Source organism: Coturnix japonica, chromosome 6 (assembly GCF_001577835.2).
Source record: "Coturnix japonica isolate 7356 chromosome 6, Coturnix japonica 2.1, whole genome shotgun sequence".
In the NCBI taxonomy this organism is placed as follows: Eukaryota; Metazoa; Chordata; class Aves; order Galliformes; family Phasianidae; genus Coturnix; species Coturnix japonica.
This window is the reverse complement of record NC_029521.1, coordinates 23,519,704-23,527,021: the sequence shown is the minus strand read 5'-3', so window position 1 is coordinate 23,527,021 and position 7,318 is coordinate 23,519,704. Positions and strand designations below refer to the sequence as shown.

Below are 7,318 nucleotides of genomic sequence, written 5' to 3'. Positions count from 1 at the left end.
ACGTGGAAAGCTGAGTTAGCAGGAGTGCAGGTGATTATTTCCCTCTGCTGGACATTCAGGAAACCACACCTGGAATAACGCCCCATTTTCATCCTCTGTGCACGTGTTCTCTTCTTAGGGAGGTACAATGCTCAAGACACAAAGGTCAGGTGCTACAACAATGGGATTCTAGGGGGAAAAAAAAGTCACAGAAAAAAAAAGAACATTGGAGCAAGGGCTTAAGCTGTTGTATCAGCGTTGTTGGAGGTCAAATGGTAGACTGCAAAAAGAGGCTGAGAAACGTATCTTAAGTTGGCTCTGCTTTGAGGTAAGGAGGAGGGGTGTTGGAGGGGTCACCACTAGGTAACTTCCAGAGGCAGCTCCCAACCTTAATTATTATTATTTTCTTTTTCCCAACTTTTATTTTTCTCATTTACACGTTGGAACTGGAACAAACATCAGGAACTCAGCTTTAATCTGCTGTGAATTTGCTGGCTTTGTCTTTTGAATGACTTCCTTTGAAGAGCCCTTGTGAAGAATTGCATGGGCTTTGCATGGAAATGCTGTTTAATTCAAAGCTTCTTGGTATACATAGGACAAATATGCAAAGTTGAAGCAAACAGTTACAGCACGCCTGAAAGTAATCTGTTATTAGTTCATGCAAGGTTCACTGCATAAAAATCGACGGAGGAAGAAAGAGGTGACAGTGAATTTATTTCTGGTCCCAGTTCAATGATTTTGTTGTATTCTTGGCTTGATGATCCAATAATGATTGGCTTTATAAAATAAGAGAATTGACATATTTTAATGTATTTCAATTACATGTTCAGATATCTACAATGTATTTCATAGTTGTTTTCCTGAATACAACCTGAGAGCGAGAAAACTATTGGTACTTGACTAGATAAGTGAAAACATAGCTAATCATTAGGTTAACTTTGCTTTCAGTCTCTGTATATCTAGGCAAGTCTGTTGTTGTATTTTTGTTTGTTGTACAGCAAGTGTATATAATTGACATCAAATAAACACCAAAGAAAGGAAGGTGTATGACAGTGCATTGTGGAGAAACAAATAACACTGATGGTAAATCAGTGGCTCGGTGGGTTTATAAATTGCTTCTCAGCTGAAGGAATTTTTGAAAAGCACCATTGGTTTTCAGTCGTACAAGGTAGCACTGCAGTAATGCCGTCAACTATTTGTATTTGTCTGAGTAAAGATTTCTGCTTCGAGGGAAAATAACAGACCAGCTCATTCTTTTCATTTCTGTTTTTTCCTTTTTGTTTTTAAAATGCCCAGCTCCCCCTATAGTTAATGATGTGTCAGCATTGCCATTACGAAACCTCAGTTCTGCCATAGTATATGAACTGTAAAATAAATGCTTCAGACTTCAAATTTGTTTTCAAGGGTTTTGCTCATGAGATCCTTTGAAGCATTTTATGGATTCATAAGAGTATGTTGGGTTCTGCTTTGGTTCTTGGATTACTTCTATCAAATATCCACTGCAAAACTTTATTAAATACGTTTTAAAACACATTTATTACTGCATTTCTAATATAGCAAATTATAAACCTGTCATCATAGTTTCTTTATTGCTTTATTCCTGCTTATTGCAAGTTAAAAGAATAAAGCTTGTTGTTTCTGCTGCTTTGGAAATTGATTCTTGACTCAGATAAACAGCACGGTCTTAAGACTCTCAGAAGGGTTGCTGCCTGCTTGCATTCTCACATAACCCACATTTCTCTTACTTCAATCTCTGGTGTTCTTGTTGTAAACACTTCCTGAAGGACTTTGAATGACATCAGCAGTGTTATAGAACCTACAGAATCTCCCTGGGGAGGACTTCAATCCTTCACTGTCTCTCCAAAATGTTGGAAGGAATCAGGTTTCCAAGGGAATGACAAGAACTCAATATTTTTGTTTGCTCAGAAGAGATGAATCAAAGCCAATTGTCCTCAGTGTTGTAGGATTATTAGCCCAGCTTTTAGCAGGGCTCTGTTTTCTGTGAATTACAGAAAGGGAGGATTTGTCCTGCTGGAGGGAAACCTGGTGTGTGCCATCCTGTTTGACAGCTGCTGGCGCCACGAGCTACCACACCAGCCCCAGAAGCCCTGCCATGAGATAACCTGACCAAAGGAGAAGCTTATTTTCAGGTCTCCAGGTTCGTGGCTGGGAACACAGGCTGAAATGTAGGAGAGCTTTTATTTTGTGATCTGTATTCCTCTGTGCTGTGGTACCAAATGATGCCGTGAGGCAGAGAGTTTTAAAGGCTTGTTAACTTTTGCATGAATTGCTTCTCCTGCATACTGACATACATTTCCTCTGGCCAGCTTGCAATGGGTTCCCAACTCACTTTAACTTAATTATCTCCTTCCTTTCATAAGGATGTATGCACTTTTGCCCTTTCCATATGCAATATTTTACCTACCACACCACTGTGCCTCTCTCTTTTCTCTTTTAACTGCCCTTACATTGCTATTCTTGCTTTGCAGCTGCTCCTTTAGATCTCCATATTTGAAAGAGATGGTTAGCGTGGAAGAGTCTGGTAGTCTGTACAGCTCAGGTGTATAATCTCTGGTATGTCTTCTCACAGAGTGCTTCTGAGTGTGGGGGCCACAGGATTCCACAGTCCCAGGTAGCTTTGGGAGTATTTTTTAAGCAAATGCCAATGTTATCCTTAATTTCTGTAGTAGAGAAGGGTTTATGTAACAATAGGAAGAGAGACTCACTCAGTCAAAGGAGGCATTGTAGGAACCAGCTCTCACTCCACAATGAGATTTGGGCAGTGTGGATGTGCCTTGCGTGCAATGGTTCTACATGTGCAAGAGCAAGCAGTCCCTCCTAATCCCCTTCGGTAGGCTGCATTGTGGTCTCATAGCTCTGAGCGATACCTTGTAAGACTTTTGATTTCCTAAAGCAGCATTACTTAAAGACAGATTGAGGAAGGAATTAAGAGTTATTTCTAAAAGCAGAGTTTAAATTCAGGACTATGTTGTTCTCTTATCTCCTCAGAAACTCTTGATGTATTTCATCAGCCCAACAGACTGCAGGAATCACTGCAATGCTTCACAATAATAGACCATGAACCAGAGCTCCTGGAACAGACTCTGCCCAGTGCTGGGGCCACAACACTGCTGGATGGCATGCCATGACTGCACCCACCCTACTGAGCATCATGGTGTCCTAAGGGCCTAGAATGTTTTTTCCTCCTCACTTGTTCAGCTGTTAGGTACGTGGGTGATCTCCTAGGCTGGGGCGTGTGGGAAACTGCAGATGGTTCAGGATGTTGGAGGTATCTGAAATCCTTCCTTTTGCAAGGGAGCTTGTGTGGCAGAATGGCAGTTATCTTACTACTGTTTGTTCTATAATATAGTGCTGTTTAGGAATTTCATAAAGGAAAGAGCTTTCTGTTTTTCCTTGCAATATTGCTTGTACAGGGAATCATCTGAAAGCACCATACAAAATGACCCCAAGAGAGGAAAGATGTGTGAGTAGAGTTATTGTCACTCGGACAAGAAAGAGGGCAGGAGGTGAGGATATTCTTTTAGATACTTTACAATACCAGTTTGTTAAGGTCAATTAATGTCTCAAATGCATCTCAGGTTTGCTCATCTGTAGCATATTGAAAGCATCTAACTGAATCCTGTGAGTGCTGGGTCCTCCAACAAGGCTGCAGTGAGGTGCTCAGTCCCTGAAATACCAACAGGATGACCCATGTGTTGGAAGGGATACATGGGTCTACTGAAGAAAGCAGTGGGCTTCAGCTTTTCTCACACAGAGCTGTAATGTGGGAGCAACCCCATGTGCTCCTTCAGTGTGTAAGACCTTGGGGCACACTGAAAATGCACATATTCTATAGGACTTATCACTTTGCATCTGCTGTGGGACTGACAAAAGTACAGTGGTTCTTGTGACTTACTGCAGTCCCTTAGGACTGACTTGGCAGCTCAGTGACAAGTTTTGCTGGCCTGACAAATCCTCATCTTAAGAATATGCTGAATGAAAATCTGAAGTTTGAACACCACTTCTTCTTCAATGCTTAGAATAAACATCTGAAGGTAGAGTTGTCTTAGACCATCAGTAACAAAAATAGTTGTGTGGGCTTTGTATTGTAAACTGCTTCATTTCTGATAGTGCTCTGCCTTGGGGGAAGCAAGCAGAGAAAAAATGTCCAAAAATGATAAACTGCTGTACTGGAAAGTCAGTAAACTTTAGCCGTATGATTATTCTACTTGTCATAGGCAAGTGTTCTGAAACTTTTATCTCATAGCTTCTTATAGCACATTTCACGTATATTCTTTGTCATCCCTCCTTACAGCTGTCGCCTGCAACAGAGATCCAACAGATCACTGAGAAATCACTTCTTCAAACAGGACCCAGGAGTAACTAGAAAGCACAAAGAAATTTCATGTCTTGTTGCTTGTAGTGATAAGTTCTCTCCAGCAGTAGCTGTAAATCAGTGCTTTTTCTCTGTCATTTCTCACCAAAACCCTTAAATGAAAGGAAATCGTGGGCATGGAAATGAGAGTAAAATGCTTGATGGTCTCTAAGGTTTTGCAGCGTACATTTTCTTCTAAAATTAATGGAATTTGCACCTGCAAATCCCTCATGTGGCTTTGAACATCCCAGTCGACTAATATTTAAACTGCTGACATTTATTGCAAGTCCCCAGGAGTGAGCACTGCCAGGACCTCCTGGGACTTGAGAATACCAGCAGCCAGCAAGAAGGAAGATATTTTCCTTATACATAGAGGAAATGTTTGTTTTCATCACTACCGATCCGCTTTTGCACTTACAAGTCCTCAATTTCATCTGTTAATGAAGTTTTTAATTGATTCATTGAACAACTATCTTTCAATGGAATGTTTCCCACCCACCATCTACTCTGGGTTAGATGTCTTAAATTAAACACCTCTTTGGCTGCATGCTGGGTTAATTTGTCCAAGCACTATATCTTTTAACTTTGGCAGTGCTTAGATACCCTATTCACTCCAGGACCACCTTGTCTCCCCTACAGTGTTCAACCCATTGTGAAGAATGGTTCTTGTAGGAGCCTTCAGCTAATACTATGGGGCATTAGTGGGCATTACTGACAGGAGGCACTGGGGTGATTGTTAAAGCCACATTTCAGGTGAAGTTTGGAATGAGAATTGAGAATGGGAATTTTTGGTACCTTGTTGCAGTTTTCTTGTAGTTTTTGTCAAATCTTCTTGAATGCCCTCAGTGAAGGCTAAAATTAACTACTTCAGCTTGTTACATCCATAGTGGCAGTACTGCCTGTTCATTTATGAGGTGTACTTCAAAGATACAACCCAGATTGTGAGATTGTGTCTTGTTGGTTTTCACTGCTGGAAGCTGGCTACAAAAAAAAAAAAAAGATGTTTGGGGTCACTCATTGTAATATTGCAAAATGTTCTTTGAGATGTAACTTCCTTGTTACGTATTGTTAGATATTCTTGTTTTCATGTAATAGGATAGGTTGAATGAAATCAATAATTTCAGAGACACAGGAAAGGCCTGAGTATGCTCGGAAAGTCACTGGCAAAGAGTGGAGAACAGTTACTGTATCCTCCAACCCCTGACTCATACAGGCCTGCCAGCTTTGATGAAATATCCATATATGGAATCATAGGATCATGGAATCATCCAGGCTGGAAAAGTCCTTCAAGATCATCAAATCCAACTATCAATTTGACCTTCTGTGTCCTATTGCTAAACCACCTCTCTCAGTGTTATGTCCATATGTCTCTTAAATACTCCACAACTTCCCTGGACAGCCTGTTCCAGTTCTTGACCCCCTTCTCCATTAAGAAATTATTTCTAATGTCCAATCTAAACTTCCCCTAGTGCAACTTGAGACCATTTCTTTGCATCCTATAACTTGTCACCTAAAAAGAGAAACCTACATCCTGCTCACCGACTTCTCTTTTTATGTAGCTGTGGATGAGAGTGATAAGGTCTCCCTCAGTTTCCTTTTGTCTAGACCGAACAGCCTCAATTCCTTAAGTACTTCCTTTTATCTTGTTTTCTAGTCCCCTCACCAGTTTCATTGCTCTGATCTGCACACATGCTGGAGTGTTGTGGTTTTGTGAATTCTGTTGTCGGTATTCCACAGCAGAACTTCATGCGGAACAGTGGCAGCTAAAGAGTTAATGCTCTGGTTCTGTGTTACCGGCATTTTGGGTTCCCGGAGGGGAGGGGAGACATCCCCGAAGGACTTAGCGCGAGGATGAAGCGAGGTGGGACTCCGGACCGGGCTGGACCCCAGCAGCTCTATGCCTTTGGCCGTCTCAGCTTGCTGCTGAGCAAAGCACGTGCTTCCCTTCGCAGTGTCGTGGTTTGTCTCCGACTTTGGGTACTCTCGTCTCTCTTGTTTTGTTTGATTTGGTTACGTTTCCTGTTCCTCAGATAGTTGCTATTGTGTTTTCTCTTTGTTAAAGTTATCTGCTGGCTCTCTGCCCTTCCCCCTCTCTCGAAGCTCGTGGTTCGGGTAGTGCTGCAAAGTTTCCTTTTTGTTTTCCTTCGCTCCTTTGTCTCTCTGTTTTTTTGTTTGTTTTTTTCTCTCTTCCCGGGGTCTTTCCAGCTACTCTACCCCAACCCCGAGTATAGGACCCAGCATTGAGCTTTGGTGGATGTCATGTGGTTGGATGTGTCCCATCGATCCAGCCTATACAGATCCCTCTGCAAAGCCTACCCACCAAGATTTATCTCCAGTTCCACCTAACCTGGTATTTACTGCAGTATGTTTGCCATTGATGGAAACAAGAACGCATGCTTCTCTGTCTGCATTTGGAAAATGTCGATTTATCTCTTTTTAAGTTAGTTTTGTAAAGAGTTCTCATGTTCAAGCAAAGATTGTCTGGCACAAATCAAAATAAATAAGCTTTGTTTGATAGATACTGTGTAAAACAGGGGAAAGGATGCTGGCATTATTTGGATTTACTTTCCAGTTTTGTGAGAAGACTTCACAGGTGCTAATGATCTAATTGTGCCTTAATTACCCGTATACTGGGACTTGGGTACTTGGAACAGGCTTTTCACTCCATCTAGGCGTCAGAAGTAGCCTCGTGAAAGAGAACAAAAGATGATAGAATAAAGCATTTCTGTGTGTGCCTAATATTCTGATGTTTTACATTTTAAGACACTAAAATTAACGCACATTGATTCAAACAGCTCAAAATATCCTGCAAGAGCTAATCAATCCAAAAGTACTTATGAGTAATAATTCAGTCAGATGGTGAACTAACTGACTGCTAATGATGAGAGATGAAGACTCTGCTTTTGTGAGCGATTAGCTGGATCATCTAATCCGGCACTGAAGATAATTATCTACTAATACAAA

At 41.3% G+C, this 7,318-nt stretch overlaps 1 long non-coding RNA gene across 1 annotated transcript; it reads left to right on the top strand.

Annotated features, from left to right (window-relative positions):
• On the top strand, positions 1–6,834 carry LOC107316117. Its single transcript, XR_001556169.2, has 3 exons — positions 1–307; positions 2,989–3,205; positions 4,295–6,834. It is a non-coding gene; the product is annotated as an uncharacterized LOC107316117 (long non-coding RNA).
• The last annotated feature ends 484 nt before the right edge of the window (positions 6,835–7,318 follow it).